This window comes from Pan troglodytes, chromosome 9 (genome assembly GCF_028858775.2).
Source record: "Pan troglodytes isolate AG18354 chromosome 9, NHGRI_mPanTro3-v2.0_pri, whole genome shotgun sequence".
NCBI classification, from domain to species: Eukaryota; Metazoa; Chordata; class Mammalia; order Primates; family Hominidae; genus Pan; species Pan troglodytes.
The window spans coordinates 56695194-56715136 of NC_072407.2; positions in this window are offsets into that span (position 1 = coordinate 56695194).

Consider the following 19943-nt stretch of genomic DNA (forward strand, 5'->3'; position numbering starts at 1 on the left):
TGTCATAAAGAGTTGTTATTATTTTGAGATACATCCCATCAATACCTAATTTATTGAGAGTTTTTAGCATGAAGCGTTGTTGAATTTTGTCTAAGGCCTTTTCTCCATGTATTTAGATAACCATGTGTTTTTTGTCTTTGGTTCTGTTTATATGATTGATTACATTTATTGATTTGCATAGGTTGAGCCAGCCTTGCATCCCAGGGATGAAGCCCACTTGATCATGGTGGATAAGCTTTTTGATGTGCTGCTGGATTCGGTTTGCCAGTATTTTATTGAGGATATTTGCATCGATGTTCATCAGGGATATTGGTCTAAAATTCCCTTCTTTTGTTGTGTCTCTGCCAGGCTTTGGTATCAGGATGATGCTGGCCTCATAAAATGAGTTAGGGAGGATTCCCTCTTTTTCTATTGATTGGAATAGTTTCAGAAGGAATGGTACCAGCTCCTCTTTGTACCTCTGGTAAAATTCAGCTGCAAATCCATCTGTTCCTGGACTCTTTTTGGTTGATAGGCTACAAATTATTGCCTCAATTTCACAGCCTGTTATTTGTCTATTCAGAGATTCAACTTCTTCCTGGTTTAGTCTTGGGAGGGTGTATGTGTCAAGGAATTTATCCATTTCTTCTAGATTTTCTAGTTTATTTGCGTAGAGGTGCTTATCGTATTCTCTGATGGTAGTTTGTATTTCTGTGGCATCAGTGGTGGTATCCCCTTTCTCATTTTTTATTGCTTCTATTTGATTATTCTGTATTTTCTTCTTTATTAATGTTGCTAGCATTCTATCAATTTTGTTGATCTCTTCAAAAAACCAGCTCCTGGATTCATTGATTTTTTGAAGGGATTTTTGTATCTCTATCTCCTTAGGTTCTGTTCTGATCTTAGTTATTTATTGCCTTCTGCTAGCTTTTGAATTTGTTTGCTTTTGCTTCTCTAGTTCTTTTAATGTGATGTTAGGGTGTCAATTTTAGATCTTTCCTGCTTTCTGTTGTGGGCATTTAGTGCTATAAAGTTCCCTCTACACACTGCTTTAAATGTGTCCCAGAGATTCTGGTATGTTGTGTCTTTTTCCTCACTGGTTTCAAAGAACATCTTTGTTTCTGCCTTCATTTTGTCATGTACCCTGTAGTCATTCCAGAGAAAGTTGTTCAGTTTCCATGCAGTTGAGCAGTTTTGAGTGTTTGTTAATCCTTTTTCTAGTTTGATTGCACTGTGGTCTGAGAGACAGTTTGTTATAATTTCTGTTCTTTTACATTTGCTGAGGAGTGTTTTACTTTCAACTATGTGGTCAATTTTGGAATAAATTGTGGTGCTCCAAAATTGTGGTGCTCCAAAGAATGTATATTCTGTTGATTTGGGGTGGAAAGTTCAGTTGATTTGGGGTGCAAAGTTCTGTAGATGTCTGATAGGTCCGCCTGGTGCAGAGCTGTGTTAAATTCCTGGATATCCTTGTTAACTTTCTGTCTCGCTGATCTGTCTAATGTTGACAGTGGGGTGTTAAAGTCTTCCATTATTATTGTGTGGGAGTCTAAGTCTCTTTGTAGGTCTCTAAGGACTTGCTTTATGAATCTGGATGCTTCTGTATTGGGTGCATGTATGTTTAGTATAGTTAGCTCTTCTTGTTGTATTGATCCCTTTACCATTATATATTGGCCTTCTTTGTCTCTTCTGATCTTTGTTGGTTTAAATCTGTTTTAACAGAGACTAGGATTGCAACCCCTGCCTTTTTTTTGTTTTCCATTTGCATGGTAGATCTTCCTCCACCCCTTTATTTTGAGCCTATGTGTGTCTCTGCATGTGAGATGGGTCTCCTGAATACAGCACACTGATGGATCTTGACTCTTTATCCAATTTGCCAGTCTGTCTTTTAATTGGAGCATTTAGCCCATTTACATTTAAAGTTAATATTGTTGTGTGTGAATGTGATCCTGTCATTATGATGTTAGCTGATTATTTTGCCCGTTAGTTGATGCAGTTTCTTCCTAGCATTGATGATCTTTATAATTTGGCATGTTTTTGCAGTAGCTGGTACTGGTTTTTCCTTTCCATGTTTAGTTCTTCCTTCAGGAGCTCTTGTAAGGCAGGCCTGGTGGTGACAAAATCTCTCAGCATTTGCTTGTCTGTAAAGGATTGTATTTCTCCTTCACTTATGAAGCTTAGTTTGGCCGGATATGAATTTTTGGGTTGAAAATTTTTTTCTTTAAGAATGTTGAATATTGGCCCGCACTCTCTTCTGGCTTATAGAGTTTCTGCCAAGAGATCCGCTGTTAGTGTGATGGGCTTCCCTTTGTGGGTAAGCTGACCTGTCTTTCTTGCTGTCCTTAACATTTTTTCCCTCATATCAACTTTGGTGAGTCTGACAATTATGTGTCTTGGAGTTGCTCTTCTCAAAGACTATCTTTTTGGTGTTCTCTGTATTTCCTGAATTTGAATGTTGGCCTGCCTTGCTAGGTTGGTGTTCTTGTTTTCCAACTTGTTTCCATCCTCCGCATCACTGTCAGGTAAACCAATCAGAAGTTGATTTGGTCTTTTCACATAGTCCCATATTTCTTGGAGGTTTTGTTCATTTCTTTTTACTCTTTTTTCTCTAAACTTCTCTTCTCACTTCACTTCATTTATTTGATCTGCAATCACTGATACCCTTTATTCCAGTTCATGGAATCAGCTACTAAAGCTTGTGCATGCATCACGTAGTTCTTGTGCCATGGTTTTCAGCTCCATCAGGTCATTTAAGTTCTTAACTACACTGTTTATTGTAGTTAGCCATTCATCTAATCTTTTTTCAAGGTTTTTAGCTTATTTTCAATGAGTTTGAACACCCTCCTTTAGCTGGGAGAAGTTTGTTATTACCGATCATCTGAAGCCTTCTTCTCTCAACTTGTCAAAGTCATTCTCCATCCAGCTTTGTTCCATTGCTGGCGAGGAGCTGCTTTTCTTTGGAGGAGAAGAGATGCTCTGATTTTTAGAATTTTCAGCTCTTCTGCTCTGGTTTCTCCCCATCATTATGGTTTTATCTACCTTTGATGTTTGATGATGGTGATGTACAGATGGGGTTTTGGTGTTGATGTCCTTTCTGTTTGTTAGTTTTCCTTCTAATAGTGAGGACCCTCAGCTCCAGGTCTGTTGGAGTTTGCTGGAGGTCCATTCCAGACCCTGTTTGCCTGGCTATCACCAGCAGAGGCTGCAGAATAGCAAATATTGCAGAACGGCAAATGTTGCTGTCTGATCATTCCTCTGGAAGCTTCATCTCAGACGGACACCTGGCTGTATGAGCTGTCAGTCAGCCCCTACTGGGAGATGACCCCAGTTAGGCTACTCGGGGTTCAGGGAACCAGTTGAGGAGGCAGTCTGTCTGTTCTCATATGTCAACCTCCGTGCTGGGAGAACCACTACTCTCTTCAAAGCTGTCAGATAGGGACGTTTAAATGTGCAGAAATTTCTGCTGCTTTTTGTTCAGCTATGCCCTGCCCCCAGAGGTGGAGTCTACAGAGGCAGGCAGGCCTCCTTGAACTGTGGTGTACTCCAGCCAGTTCGAGATTCCTGGCAGTTTTGTTTACCTACTCAAACCTCAGCAATGGTGGGCACCCCTCCCCCAGCCTCGCTGTCACCTTGCAGTTCAATCTCAGACTGGTGTGCTAGCAATGAGGGAGGCTTTGTGGGCATGGGACCCTCTGAGCCATGTGTGGGATATAATCTCCTGGTGTGCCATTTGTTAGACCATTGGAAAATCACAGTATTAGGGTAGGAGCAACCCAATTTTCCAGGTGCTGTCTGTCTTGGCTTCCCTTGGCTAGGAAAGGGAATTCCCCAACCCCTTGTACTTCCCAGGTGAGGCAACGCCTCACCCTGCTTTGGCTCTCACTCCGTGGGCTGCACCCACTGTCCTGCATCCACTGTTCAACAAATCCCAGTGAAAAGGACCTGGTACCACAGTTGGAAATGCAGAAATCACCCATCTTCTGTGTCGCTCACGCTGAGAGCTGTAGACTGGAGCTGTTCCCGTTTGGCCCTCTTGGAACATACCTCTCCTGAATACACTTTATTTCTATCTCTTGCCTGATTGCCCTGGCCAGAACTTCCAACACTATGTTGAATTGGAGTGGTGAGAGAGGGCATCCCTGTCTTGTGCCAGTTTTCAAAGGGAATGCTTCCAGTTTTTGCCCATTCAGTATGATATTGGCTGTGGGTTTGTCATAAAGTGCTCTTATTATTTTGAGATGCATTCCATCTATACCTAGTTTAACGAGAGTTTTTAGCATGAAGCACTGTTGAATTTTGTTGAAGGTCTTTTTTGCATCTATTGAGACAATCATGTGGTTTTTGTGAGTGGTTCTGTTTATGTGATGGACTACGTTTATTGCTCTGTGTATGTTGAGCCAGCCTTGCATCCCAGGGATGAAGCCCACTTGGTCATGGTGGATAAGCTTTTTGATGTGCTGCTGGATTCAGTTTGCCAGTATTTTATTGAGGATTTTCATGTCAATGTTCATCAGAGATATTGGTGTAAAATTCTCTTTTTTTGTTGTGTCTCTGCCAGGCTTTGGTATCAGGATGATGCTGGCCCTATAAAATGAGTTACAGAGGATTCCCTCTTTTTCTGTTGGTTGGAACATTTTCAGAAGGAATGGTACCAGCTCCTCTTTGTACCTCTGATAGAATTTGGCTGTGAATCTATCCAGTCCTGGACTTTTTTTGGTTGGCAGGCTATTAATTATTGCCTCAATTTTGGAGCCTGTTATTGGTCTATTGGCCTATTCAGAGATTTAATTTATTCCTGGTTTATTCTTGGGAGGATGAATGTATCCAGGAATTCATCCATTTCTTTTAGATTTTCTAGTTTATTTGTGTAGAGGTGTTTATAGTATTCTCTGATGGTAGTTTGTATTTCTGTGGGATCGATGGTGATATCCCCTTTATCATTTTTTATTGCATCTATTTGATTCTTCTCTCTTTTCTTCTTTATTAGTCTGGCTAGCAGTCTTTCAACTTTGTTGATCTTTTCAAAAAACCAGCTCCTGGATTCATTGATTTTTTGAAGTGCTTTTTGTGTTTCTATCTCCTTCAGTTCTGCTCTGATCTTAGATATTTCTTGCCTTCTGCTAGCTTTTGAATGTGTTTGCTCTTGCTTCTCTAGTTCTTTTAATTGTGATGTTCGGCTGTCAATTTTAGATCTTTCCTGCTTTACCTTGTGGGCATTTAGTGCTATAAAATTCTCTCTACAGACCACTTTTAATGTGTCCCAGAGACTCTGGTACATTGTTTTTTTTCTCATTGGTTTCAAAGAACATCTTTATTTCTGCCTTCATTTCGTTATATACCCAGCAGTCATTCAGGAGCAGGTTGTTCAGTTTCCATGTAGTTGTGCAGTTTTGAGTGAGTTTCTTAATGCTGACTTCTAATTTGATTGCACTTGGTCTGAGAGAGAGTTTGGTCTGATTTCTATTCTTTTACATTTGTTGAGGAGTGCTTTACTTCCAACTATGTGGTCAATTTTGGAATAAGTGTGATGTGGTGCTGATAAGAATGTATATTCTGTTGATTTGGGGTGGAGAGTTCTGTAGGTGTCTATTAGGTCTGCCTGGTGCAGAGCTGAGTTCAAGTCCTGGATATCCTTGTCAGCCTTCTGTCTTGTTGATCTGTCTAATGTTGATAGTGGGGTGTTAAATTCTCCCATTATTATTGTGTGGGAGTCTAAGTCTCTTTGTAGGTCTCTAAGAACTTGCTTTATGAATCTGGATGCTCCTGTATTGGGTGCATGTATATTTAGGATAGTTAGCTCTTCTTGTTGAATTGATCCCTTTACCATTATGTAATGGCTTTGTTTCTCTTGATCTTTGTTGGTTTAAAGTCTGTTTTATCAGAGACTAGGATTGCAACCCCTGCTTTTTTTATTTGTTTTCCATTTGCTTGGAATGTCTTCCTCCATCCCTTTATTTTTAGCCTGTTTGTGTCTCTTCATGTGCAATGGGTCTCATGAACACAGCACACTGATGGGTCTTGACTTTTTATCCAATTTCCCAGTCTGTGTCTTTGAGTTGGAGTATTTAACCCATTTACATTTAAGGTTAATATTGTTATGTGTGAATTTGCTCCCGTCATTATGATGTTAGCTGGTTGTTTTACTCGTTAGTTGATGCGGTTTCTTCCTAGCATTGATGGTCTTTACAATTTGGCATGTTTTTGCAGTGGCTGGCACCGATTGTTCCTTTCCATGTTTAGTGCTTCCTTCAGGAGCTCTTGTAAGAGAGGCCTTGTCATGAAAAATATCTGTCAGCATTTTCTTGTCTGTGAAGTATTTTATTTCTCCTTCACTTATGAAGCTTAGTTTGGCTGGATATGAATTTCTGTGTTGAAATTCTTTTCTTTAAGAATGTTGAATATTGGTCCCCATTCTCTTCTGGCTTATAGAGTTTCTGCCAAGAGATCCGCTGTGAGTCTGATTGGCTTCCTTTTTTGGATAACCCGAACTTTCTCTCTCGCTTCCCTTAAATTTTTTCCTTCACTTCAACCTTGGTGAATCTGACAATTATGTGTCTTATAGTTGCTCTTCTCGAGGAGTATCTTTTTGGTGTTCTCTGTATTTCCTGAATCTGAATGTTGGCCTGCCTTGCTAGGTTGATGAAGTTCTCCTGGATAATATCCTGCAGAGTGTTTTCCAACTTGTTTCTGTTCTCCCCATCACTTTCATCTACACCGATCAAACATAGATTTGGTCTTTTCACATAGTCCCTTATTTATTGGAGGCCTTGTTCTTTTCTTTTTACTCTTTTTTTTCTCTAAACGTCTCTTCTCACTTCATTTCATTAATTTGATCTTCAATCACTGATAGCCTTTCTTCCTCTTGATCGCATTGGCTTTTGAAGCTTGTGCATGCATCACGTAGATCTCGTTCTGTGGTTTTCACCTCCATCAGGTCATTTAAGGTCTTCTCTACACTGTTTATTCCCGTTAGCCATTCATTTAATCTTTTTTCAAGGTTTTTACCTTCCGTGCTGTGGGTTCAAACATCCTCCTTTAGCTCAGAGGAATTTGTTATAACTGTCCTTCTGAAGCCCTCTTCTGTCAGCTCATCAAAGTCATTCTCCATCCAGCTATATGCCATTGCTGGAGAGGAGGTGCAATCCTTTGGGGGAGAAGAGGTGCTCTGGTTTTTAGAATTTTCAGCTTTTCTGCTCTGGTTTCTCTCCATCTTTGTGGTTTTATCTTTGGTCTTTGATGTTGATGACCTACAGATGGAGTTTTTGTGTGGATGTCCTTTTTGTTGATGTTGATGGTATTCCTTTCTGTTTGTTAGTTTTCCATGTAAGTCAGGCCTCTCAACTACAGGTCTGTTGGAGTTTCCTGGAGGTCCACTCCAGACCCTGTTTGTGTAGATATCACCAGCAGAGGATGAGGAACAGCAAATATTGCAGAACAGCAAATATTGCTGCCTGATCCTTCCTCTGGAAGCTTCATCCCAGAAGGGTACCCAGCTGTATGAGGTGTCAGTCAGCCCCTACTGGGTGGTGTCTCCCAGTTAGGCTACACAGGAGTCAGAGACCCACTTGAGGAGGCAGTCCGTCCATTCTCAGAGCTCAAACACCATGCTGGGAGAAGCACTGCTCTCTTCAGAGCTGTCAGAAAGGGACATTTAAGTTTGCATGAGTTTCTGCTTCTGTTTTTTCAGCTACGCCTTATTCCCAGAGATGCAATCTAGAGAGGCAATAGGCCTTGATGAGATATGGTGGGCTCTGCCCAGTTTGAGCTTCCTCAGTCATTTTGTTTACCTACTCAAGCCTCAGCAATGGCAGATGCCCTTTCCCCAGCCAGGGTGCCACCTTGCAGTTCAATCTCAGAGTGCTGCACTGGCAGTGAGAAAGGCTCCGTGGGTGTGGGACCTGCTGAACCAGGTGCGGGATATAATCTCTTGGTGTGCTGTTTATGAAGACCATTGGAAAAGTGCAGTATTTGGGCATGAGTGTCCCGATTTTCCATGTACCTCAGGTGGAAATGTAGAAATTACCCGTCTTCTGCATTGATCATGCTCACATCTCACAAATCTTGATATGTTTTAGTTAGTGTTGAGTTCCAAATATTTGCTTATTTCTATTATAAGTTTTATTCGGATTCATAAGTTATCAAAAATTTATTACCAAGTTTCCAAATATTTGAAGATTTTTCTAGATATATAAGCTACTTATACCCATATAAAATTTACTCTACAACTTAGGCTCAAAACTCTATGTACTTGTTATGTCTCAATTTCTGTAGGTCAGGGAACTAAGGCTGGCTTAGCAGATTCTAGTGCTTCAGGGTCTTTTACAAATCTGTATTCATCATCTGGCGGGGGCTAGAGTTTCATATGAAGGCTTGACTCAGGAAGGATCCAGTTACAAGCTGGTTGTTGGCAGGACTCAGTTTCTCAATAGCAATGAAAAAACTTTTGAGTGTCATTCTACTTAACATCCCACAGCATTTGAAATTGTTTTATATATTTTACTACTGGACATTGTTAACTTCTGAATATATTGTTATGAATTTTCTTTGAACAATTTTTATAAAACAACTAAAAAGAGAAAGAAAAAGAATCTCTGTTTAATCCCTATGTATTATATCTACTTTCTGAATTCTTTTCTATAAATTATAATTTTTATATAATATTGTGTTTTTCAGCCTGAGGAACTTTTTTTTTGCATTTTTCATAATACAGGTCTGATGGCTATTACATTTCTCATCTCTCAAGTACTGAGCTCATTACTGAATTGCATATGGCAGGTTGAGACCACATTTAGCTCTCCCCTAACACAAAATAGGTAAAAGATTGACAGTGAAAGGAAATTCCAGCAATTCGCTAGTATAAGGGGTGTTGGAAAAGTTGGAAGTTCAATTTCTGCCCTAGTAGAGTGATATAGTAAATTTTCAGCTTTCTGTTGAAACTCAAGAAAGTCCATGTCTCAGCATTACTGTCAACATCCCAGAATTAAGGATTATACAATAACACTTTTTGACATCCTTTATCAATAGGGCTACTCTTTTTCTTTCTTTATCTTTTATCATCTTCACCCTTTTATAGTTATAATTTGTTTTTATGTGGTTGTATCAACAGAAGCATTTACTGCCTTGTATCTTTCCTACAAATAGTAAAATTCTCAAACAGAGCATTAAATAACTTCAATGTAGTTCTCCCTTTCTAGTGAGAAGGGGTTCATCGTCCTTTCCTAGCATTAGCTGACTTCACATCACATATGAGAGAAACTGGAGTTTTATTCTCTGGAGAAGGATAACGTCATGTGTAAAGGATGAGTGTCCATTCTAGGTGTTATCACCCATTTGTGTCCTCCTTTTACATCTGATATGATTTTTCCTTTAAACTATTACCTATTTAATTCCAATTCATCTTTTGAAAAAGCCATTATATTGTGGTTTGTAAGGGGTATAATATGTCAATTTAGGGTACTTTTGTATTTGTTTGTTTTGAAACAGAATCTCACTCTGTCATCTAGGCTGGAATGCAGTAGTATGATCCTGGCACACTGCAACCTCTGCCTCCCGGGTTCAAGGTATTCTCCTGCCTCAGCCTCCCGAGTAACTGGGATTATAAGCATGTATGACCACACCCAGCTAATTTTTGTATTTTTAGTAGAGGCAGGTTTTCACCATGTTGGTCAGGCTGGTCTCAAACTGCTGACCTCAGGTGATCTGCCCAACTTGGCCTCCCAAAGTGCTGTCAATTACAGGTGTGAGCCACTGCTACCGGCCTATGTGATGTACTTCTTAGCTCATTTATGTCCACTGGCCATGAGAAAATTTGTGCTTTGATTCATTGAGCTTTGGAGATCAAATTGGTAGTCCATGTATTGTTTCAATATCCAGATGGTGTTTTCATTTGTGGCTTGGATTACAGGCTAAGTGAATCTCAAAGTGTCATTAGAAGTCTAATCATGGTAAATCCATTTGACATCAATAAGAGCTATGGCTATTGGTCCTTTGTAATAATCCTAAAATCTCTGTTGGTTCTTGGCACTAGCAAGAACTCTTTAATCCTATTTAAACAGTAGTTCTGCTATTGTTTTTTTTAAATTTATTATTATCATACTTTATGTTTTAGGGTACATGTGCACAACATGCAGGTTTGTTACATATGTATACATGTGCCATGTTGGTGTGCTGCACCCAGCAACTCGTCATTTAACGTTAGGTATATCTCCTAATGCTATAGCTCTCCCATCCCCCCACCCCACAACAGTCCCCGGTGTGTGATGTTCCCCTTCCTGTGTCCATGTGTTCTCATTGTTCAATTCCCACCTATCAGTGAGAACATGCGGTGTTTGGTTTTTTGTCCTCACGATAGTTTGCTGAGAATGATGGTTTCCAGCTTTATCTATGTTCCTACAAAGGACATGAACTCATCATTTTTTATGGCTGCATAGTATTCCATGGTGTATACGTGCCACATTTTCTTTATCCAGTCTATTGTTGTTCAACATTTAGGTTGGTTCCAAGTCTTTGCTATTGTGAATAGTGCTGCAATAAACATACGTGTGCATGTATCCTTATAGCAGCAAGATTCATAATCCTTTGGGTACATACCCAGTAATGTGATGGCTGGGTCAAATGGTATTTCTAGTTCTAGATCCCTGAGGAATCGCCACACTGACTCCCACAAGGGTTGAACTAGTTTACAGTCCCACAAACAGTGTAAAAGTGTTCCTGTTTCTCCACAACCTCTCCAGCACCTGTTGTTTCCTGACTTTTTAATGATTGCCATTGTAACTGGTGTGAGATGCTATCTCATTGTGGTTTTGATTTGCATTTCTCTGATGGCCAGTGATGTTGGGCATTTCTTCATGTGTTTTTTGGCTGCAAAAATTTCTTCTTTTGAGTAGTGTCTGTTCATATCCTTCACCCACTTTTTGGTGGGGTTGTTTGTTTTTTTCTTGTGAATTTGTTTGAGTTCACTGTAGATTCTGGATATTAGCCCTTTGTCAGATGAGTAGGTTGGAAAAATGTTCTCCCATTCTGTAGGTTGCCTGTTCACTCTGATGGTAGTTTATTTTGCTGTGCAGAAGCTCTTTAGTTTAATTAGATCCCATTTGTCAATTTTGGCTTTTGTTGCCATTGCTTTTCGTGTTTTAGACATGAAGTCCTTGCCCATGCCTATGTCCTGAGTGATATTGCCTAGGCTTTCTTCTAGGGTTTTGATGGTTTTAGGTCTAACGTGTAAGCCTTTAATCCATCTTGAATTAATTTTTGTATAAGGTGTAAGGAAGGGATCCAGTTTCAGCTTTCTCCATATGGCTAGCCAGTTTCCCCAGCATCATTTATTCAATAGGGAATCGTTTCCACATTTCTTGTTTTTGTCAGGTTTGTCAAAGATCAGATGGTTGTAGATATGTGGCATTATTTCTGAGTTCTGGCCAGGGCAATCAGACAGGAGAAGGAAATAAAGGGTATTCAATTAGGAAAAGAGGAAGTCAAATTGTCCCTGTTTGCAGATGACATGATTGTATAGCTAGAAAACCCCTTCGTCTCAGCCCAAAATCTCCTTAAGCTGATAAGCAATTTCAGCAAAGTCTCAGGATACAAAATCAATATGCAAAAATCACAAACATTCTTATACACCAATAACAGACAAACAGAGAGACAAATCATGACTGAAATCCCGTTCACAATTGCTTCAAAGAGAATAAAATACCTAGGAATCCAACTTACAAGGGATGTGAAGGACCTCTTCAAGGAGAACTACAAACCACTGCTCAATGAAATAAAAGAAGATACAAACTAATGGAAGAACATTCCATGCTCATGGGTAGGAAGAATCAATATCATGAAAATGGCCATAATGCCCAAGGTAATTTAGAGATTCAATGCCATCCCCATCAAGCTACCAATGACTTTCTTCACAGAATTGGAAAAAAAGCTATTTTAAAGTTCATGTGGAACCAAAAAAGAGCCCACATTGCCAAGTCAATCCTAAGCCAAAAGAAGAAAGCTGGAGGCATCACGCTACCTGACTTCAAACTATACTACAAGGCTACAGTAACCAAAAGAGCATGGCACTGGTACCAAAACAGCATGGTACTGGTACCAAAACAGAGATATAGACCGATGCAACAGAACGGAGCCCTTGGTTTAATTCATCTTCTGTATTTTTTTTTGTTTCAATTTCAGTTAGCTCTGCTTTGATCTTGGTTATTTATTTCTTCTGCTGGTTTTTGGTTTGGTTTGTTCTTGTTTCTCTAGTTTCTTGAGGTGTGACCTTAGATTGTCAATTTGTGCTCTTTCAGTTTTTTCAGTGTAGGCATTTAGGGTGAAAAACTTTCCTCTTACCACTGCCTTGGCTTTATCCCAGGGGTTTTGATATATTCTGTCATTATTGTTGTTCAGTTCAAAGAATTTTTAAATTTCCATCTTGATTTTGTTTTTGTGGCAATGCTCATTCAGGAGCACGTTTTTAAATTATAATGCATTTGCATGGTTTCAAAGGCTCCTTTTTGTGTTGATTTCCAGTTTTGTTCCACTGTGATCTGAGAGTGCTTGATATAATTTCAGTTTCCTTAAATTTATCAAGTCTCGTTTTATGGTCTATCTTATGGTCTGTCTTGGAGAAAGTTCTGTGTGCTGTTGAATCGAATGTGTCTTCTGTGGTTGTTGGATGAAATGTTCTGTATATATCTGCTAATCCCATTTGTTCCCAGGTATAGTTTACGTTCATTGCTTCTTTGTAGACTTTCTGTTGATGACCTGTCCAGTGCTGTCATTGGAATATTCAAATCTCCCACTATTATTGTGTTGCTGCCTATGTCATTTCTTAGGTCTATTAGTAATTGTTTTATAAATTTGGGAGTTCCAGTGTTAGGTGCACATATATTTAGGATTGTGATATTTTCCTGTTGGACAAGGTGTTTTACCATTATATAATGTCCTGCTTTGTCTCTTTTATCTGCTGTTGCTTTAAAGTTTGTTTGTCTGATATAAGCATAGCTACCCCTGCTTGCTTTCTTTTGGTGCCCATTTGCATGAAATGCCTTTTTCCACATCTTTACTTTTATTTTATGTGAGTCCTTATGTGTTAAGTGAGTCTCCTGTAGGCAGCAGATGGTTGGTGAGTTCTTATCCATTCGGCAGTTCTGTATCTTTTAAGTGAAGCATTTAGACCAGTTACATTCAATGTTAATATTGAAATGACAGTACCATCACATTCATTGTGCTCTTTGTTGCCTGTGTACTTTGGTTCTTTTGTTTTTGCTTTTTAACGTATTTTTGTTTTACAGGTCCTGTGTGATTTATGCTTTAAAGAGTTTCTGTTTTTTTGGTGTTTCCAGGTTTGTTCCAGGATTTCAAGCTCCTTTTAGCAGTTCTTGTAGTGGTGGCTTGGTAATGGCAAACTCTTTCAGGATTCGTTTGGCTGAAAAAGACTGTCTTTCCTTGATACATGATGCTTAGTTTTTCTGGATACATAATTTTTGGTTGATAATTGTTTTGTTTGGGGAGGCTGAAGATAGAGCTCCAATCCCTTCCACATTGTGGGGTTTCTGCTGAGAAATCTGCTCTTAATCTGATAGGTTTTTCTGTATAGGTTACCTGGAGCTTCTGTCTCACAGCTCTTAAGATTCTTTCCTTTGTCTTAACTTTGGATAACCTGGTGACAATGTGCTTAGGCCAAGACCTCCTTGTAAGATGAATTTCCTGGTGTTCTTTGTGCTTCTTGTACTTGGATGTCTAGGTCTCTAGCAAGGCTTGGGAAGTTTTCCTCTATTATTTTCCCAAATATGTTTCCCAAGATTTTAGAATTTTCTTTTTCCTCAGGAACACTGATTATTATTTTGTTTGTCCATTTAATGAAGTTCAAGACTTCTTGGGGTCTTTGCTCATATTTTCTTATTCATTTTTCTTTGTCTCAGTTGGATTAGGTTAATTCAAACACCTTGTCTTCGAGCTTTGAATTTCTTTCTTCTACTTGTTAAATTCTATTTCTGAGTATTTCTAGAGCATTTTACATTTTTAACAGTGTGTCCAAAGTTTCCTGAATTTTTGAATGTTTTTTTCTTTAAGCTATATATTTCTTTGAATATTTCTCCATTCACTTCTTGTATCCCATTTTGGATTTCCTTGCATTGGGCTTCACCTTCCTCTGGTCCCTCCCTAATTTGCTTAATAACTAACCTCCTGAATTCTTTGTCAGGAAAATAAGGGATGTCTTCTTGGTTTGGATTCATTGCTGGTGAACTAGTGTGATTTTTTGGGGGTGTTGAAGATCCTTGTTTTGTCATATTACCAGGGTTGGTTTTCTGGTTCCTTCTCATTGGTGTAGGCTCTGTCAGATGGAAGGTCTAGGGCTGGAGGCCGTCATTCAGATTTTTTTTTGTCCCACGAGGTGTTCCTTTGATGTAGTATTTTTCAGGTTTTCCTGTGGATGTTGCTTCTTGTGAGCCAATCTACAGTAATTATTGTCTCTCATTTGGGTGTAGCCACCCAGAGAGTCTACCTTGTTCTGGGCTTGCACTGAGGTTGTCTGCAGAGTTGTGTGAATGAACCATCTATGGATCTCTCAGCCATGGATACCAGCGCCTGTTCCAGTGGAGGTGGCGGAGGGTGCAATGGACTCCAAGGGCTCCTTAGATTTGGTGGTTTAATGCTCTATTTTTGTGCTTGTTGGCCTCTGCCAGGAGGTGGCACTTTCCAGAAAGCATCAGCTGTAGTATTGTGGAAAGGGAAAGGCTGTGGGTGAGGCCCTAGAACTCCCAAGATTATATGCACTTTTTCTTCCGCTACCAGTGTGGATAGGGAAGGACCATCATTTGGGGGTGGGGCTAGGCATGTCTGAGCTCAGACTCTCCTTTGGTGGGTCTGGCTGTGGCTGCTGTGGGGGATGGGTGTGATATTCTGAGGTCATTGGTTTGTGTACCTAGGAAGATTATGGGTGCCTCTGCTGAGTCCTGCAGGATGTCAGGGAAGTGTGGGAAAGTGAGCAGTCAAGGGCCTCACCCAGTTCCCATGCAAACAGAAGGACTGGTCTCACTCACACTGTGTCCCCCATAGTAATCTGAGTCTGTTTCTAGGTGGAGGGCAAATAGGGCTTGAAAACTTGCCCAAGGCTTTCTGTTTCTCAGCTGTGGAAAAAAAGGGATTTAGTTCTTCCCTGACCTGTGAAGTCTGCAAACCAGATTTGAGCCCTCCCCTGAGTTCTGGCCAGGAGGTTTCTCATCCCATTCAAATAGTTACGAAGTTCAGCTTGAGAAGTCCTTCTCTCTGGGGAGTTTCACTGCCTGCTCCTCTGGCCACCCTTCTGATGGATCCCTGTGGTGCCAGACAGGAATGGGCTGCTTGGGGATCCAGTGAGCCCCCAGGGCCTTTCTGCTGTTTCCTCTACCCCTGTATTTTTCTTGGCTTGGCTCTCTAACTTGACTCAGCTCCAGGTAAAGTCAGGAATTTCTCCTGCAAACCGACCTTCAGCTTCTCTAGTGCAGGTGTGTGTTCGGGAGAGGAGGGTCTCCGTTTCCCACTTCTGCAATTATGGCACTCAGAGTATTTGAGGTGTCTCCTGGGTCCTGCAGGAGCAGTCTGCTTCTTTCAGAGGGTTTGTGGGTCCTCTCAGGATGACTGGTGTGTTGTTGTAGTCATTCTGGAGCTAAAATTCACAGTGCAAGCCTCCGTAAGCTGCTCTTTCCAGAGCTGCAATCTAGTCCTGCCTCCCATCCGCCATGATCCCTGAAATCCTCAGTCTTAAAAATACCTGGGAGTACATAACATGCTGATATAATTTGGCTTTGCCTGTGCCCAAATCTCATATTGAATTGTAATCCCCATTATCCCCATGTGTTGTGGAAGGAACTAGGTGGAGGGTATTTGAATTATGAGGTGGTTTCCTCCATGTTGTTCTCTTGATCATGAGTGAGTTCTCATGAGATCTGATGGTTTCATAAGTGTCTGTCATTTCTCTTGCTGTCGCTTCTTCTCCCTCCTGCATCATCTGATCTAACAAACACTTTTGTGTCATTCTGAAAAGTGGGAAGAATTAGTGGTTATTTGAATTCAGCTAGAAGGGACATACAGAATTTTGGTTTATTTTCATATTAGTTGTCCATCTTGGAGTTGTAATTTAATCCATGGTGTCTTTGATCATATCTGATAGTTCTTCAGAATTATACGTTTGTGCATCTTTTACCACTTACCAGTAAGAGAGCACAGTGCTTACAGACATAGTCTTTAAATTTTAGAAGTGATACAGATTACATTTGGGGTGGATGAATTTCATCCATTTATTAGGTAAGTTGAAAATGACCAACTTTTAGTGGAGCCCAGTACATGATAAACTCATTAGCTGGTTCAGATCTGTATTTATGGGACTCTGTATCTAACACTGTTATGACACAGAAGATCCAATATTTAACTAAACATATGATGAGATGAACGTGTTCAATGGAGCCAATGGTAAGCCAAGTCACGGAAATAACAATGGAAGCCCTTAAGCATTGCTCCCTTGTTGGAAAATACAAATTTCTTTATTCTAGAAACACTTACTGAATTGATGTTGGAATACAATTAAGTAACTGAATTAATGGACTATAGATCATTATGGTTATATCTGACATAGATTCAGGCCTTGATCAAAAGCCTTTACTCTGATCTAAAACTGCAGAACTATGATTACCTGCTTTTTCAAGAATCAGAATGTCAACTTCTGTTCTTAGGCTGCCTGCCTCTGAGCCTCAGGACTTCTTGGGCATGGAATTTCTAACAGGAAAGGTAAAGCCCTTCTTTTTGGGAATATGCTTAGGGAAGAGAACCTGGGACTGGTTCCCCCTTCATTCTGGCTTAAATATTACTTGCCTTACCTCAGTATTTCATAATGTGAAACTAATAATTTTTGTTCAATTTATTTAAAAATTTTTCTTTTCACATTATAGGCTTTTCACATTACTTGGCATTTAGCTACTCTTCCTTGGTGATGCCCATATCTTTTCCGTCTAGGGAGTTTCTAAGGGGAAAAAAAGATGTTCAGAGAGTTTACTTCATTTGAATTTATTCCAAATAATGAAATTAAATAACCTATAATGACCTTACACTCTCTTTTATTTAAAATACGATGATGCAAAAGTCATAGATTGTGTCCACACACATAAATGGAAATATTATTTTCCTGATAGAATAACCCAAGAGATATCTGAAGAGTTAAATTTCTGCCCAAGGTAGAGCATGTCTTCATTTGGTATCTAGTCCTTTAGGTGTGGTGTTTTCTTGTCATATCCTCCATGTTGTGTAAAAATTTGTTAAAGTTCTCAATTTACTGGGCTGAGGTGGGGAGATATAAAGACATGATTTTAATTAGGAAAGAAGTAGACTTAGGGGTATGCTATTGAAATGATATCTGAATGACCAAAAAACTGAAGAGTTTGGCTTCTGCCTGTGAGAAAGTTCTGTCATTGTTTTTTCCATAAAGTTAAATTTCAGCATTGTCCTTGTTAGGTACAAAGCTTAATAGCTGGGCACATGAACGTTATCATAAATCCTCAATCACAGTAAAGTACTTATGGTTACTTCACCATAATTGAGGAAAATTTCATGTAACAAATTTTAGTGTTGGTATATTTTTGTTCACTTGTGTCACAAAATAAGGGTCTTGTCCAGGTTAATTTTCATTAATTAGGTCAATTTTTACATAGTCATGCAGTGATAATATTTTTGGTTTTTTATGAAGAAATTTTCCAGCAGGTGAGATTATTTAACTACCTTTGTGTATTATGTTTAAGCCTCTTTATATTTTGGTCATCTGCTTTGGATATTTCCATACTTCTGTAACAACTGAGATAATGAGAAGCCTGTGTGGAATTGTGGAAACTGTAGCCATTAGAATCTAGTTCTATAACCCTGGATCAGTCATTCATATTTACGTGTTCTGTGATCACAAATAGGTGCATGAGGTGTCTACATTAACACTCAGTGAAAGAAGCACTGCTTTTCTGGATTACAGTGTGAGTATTTGAAACCAGTGACAGGAGATATTCATTGAAAATTCTTCTGATATGAGGAAATGTAGCTAATATCTTAAATACCATATGATATTGTTGAAGGAATTTAATTGGGAAAGTTAGCCAGGAAACATGAAAACTTTTTGGAACATATAATGTATATTTGGTTTTAATATATAGCCTAATTTATTTTTCTTTTCTATTTGTTAAATTAAAAAAACATGTTCCATACTACATGCTTAATAAACCAATAGATTTATAATTATAATCTTAATTTTTGAGATGTTGTATTTTATATGATATACTAATAAAAGTGTACAATTACTTTCAGATATATTTGATTAGGGAGTTTAAAATTGCAGATCATGTCAAGTGTGTTAGAGTGTGAAGGAACCAATGCCTGTTATGTTCTGGAAGCATAATATGGGCTTTTACTTACGAATCTAAAAAATCCCAGCAAACATACTAGTAGATAAATATGCTGAGGAAAGTATCTAGTCTACTGTCATTTAAATAGATTTATAAAACTATGATTGTGAAATATAATATTACAGAGGTTTTCTGTTATTATGGGATTTTATCTTTTGAAAATATCATGTTCTTAGGAAACTATGTTAAATCATGTTTTTCTAGAAAAACTTAGCAGTTTACATTGAAAGTCTTGTAATCCTATCTTTCAGTTTCTAAAGTATTCTGTTTGTATTTACTTAAACTATAGAGGACGGCTTACTCACCCTATTTGTTACAAGTAAACATTTAAATTGCCAAAGGATTATCCTGTTGAAATCTAGTTTTCATGATGGAAGAGGGAAAAGGCACTAAACCTTGCAGCAAGTAAGGTTTGAAAAAAATAGCAGAATTGGCTATAGACTACATTATTCCCTTGTGTTCTTCAGCAGTTGCCTCTCTGTCAGTCTATAGCTTCAACAATGACAGAACTCTGGAATCAGCTGGAAATGGTAACATGGGGCATGTGGAATGTTCATCACAGCTGACTTCTAGAGACAGCCCAAACTCTCTCTGCACACCTCCTCTTCCACTACCAGATCTATGTAAATGGAACCATCCTGTCTACATTTGAGGTTTAGTAATTCTGCTGCTTTCCTCAGCAGTGAATAATCAGAAAGTCTGGGTTTGTATCTCTACTTGTCCCATTGTTCTCTGTAATTGGTTTGTCCTTAACCGTCAGTACTAGAGACTTAAGAGTAAGAATGCGTGTTTCTCTTTTCTTTTCTTTTACTAGTATCTGGTTTGTTTTTGTTATATCTACCCCAAAAAGCCTCCTGAGTCACCCCACAGACCGACAGGAGGTTGCACTTCCAGCATTTTCTCACTAAAAGGAATCTTTCTGAAGAGAATTTTAAAAGAATAATAATCTCACTTAATTACTTAATTGTCCCATTAACCTTCTTATTGCTTGTGGATACTCATTTGTTAACTACAATTTCTCTGTTTTCTTATTTTAGCCTTCTTTTCATTCCCTGAGCTCTCTCTGATGGTGGGTCCAACTTTTTACTATAATTCTGCTTGCTTTTCACTAAGATACATTCTATCACAGGTAAAATTACTACTCACATAATTAAATCGTTATTTTCCAAGACATAGAGTTTTATTGTTTGGCCACAACAGGCTTTCCTGAATTATACGTATCTTATCCTTTTTTTTTTCCTGGACAATGTCTATAAATCTTTTCAAGTTGACAGAGATCTGCATAATTTGTTCTGATTCTGTGTGCACAGTGAAGCATTCACAAACAGTAATAATAGCTATCATTTATTGAGTCCTTCCCAGGTGCCAGCCAGTGTTCTAGGCACTTTACTTTGTTTTAATAAAACAACAACTCTAATAGGTAAGGGTTGTTGGAATCCTCATTTTAAAAATGATGCAAGTAAGGGATAGAGAGCTTTAGTAAATGGCCCAAACTCTCATAAAAAATGGTGAACTTGAGGTTGTAGCTGAAGCAATATGGTTCCAGTGTCCACATTATTCACC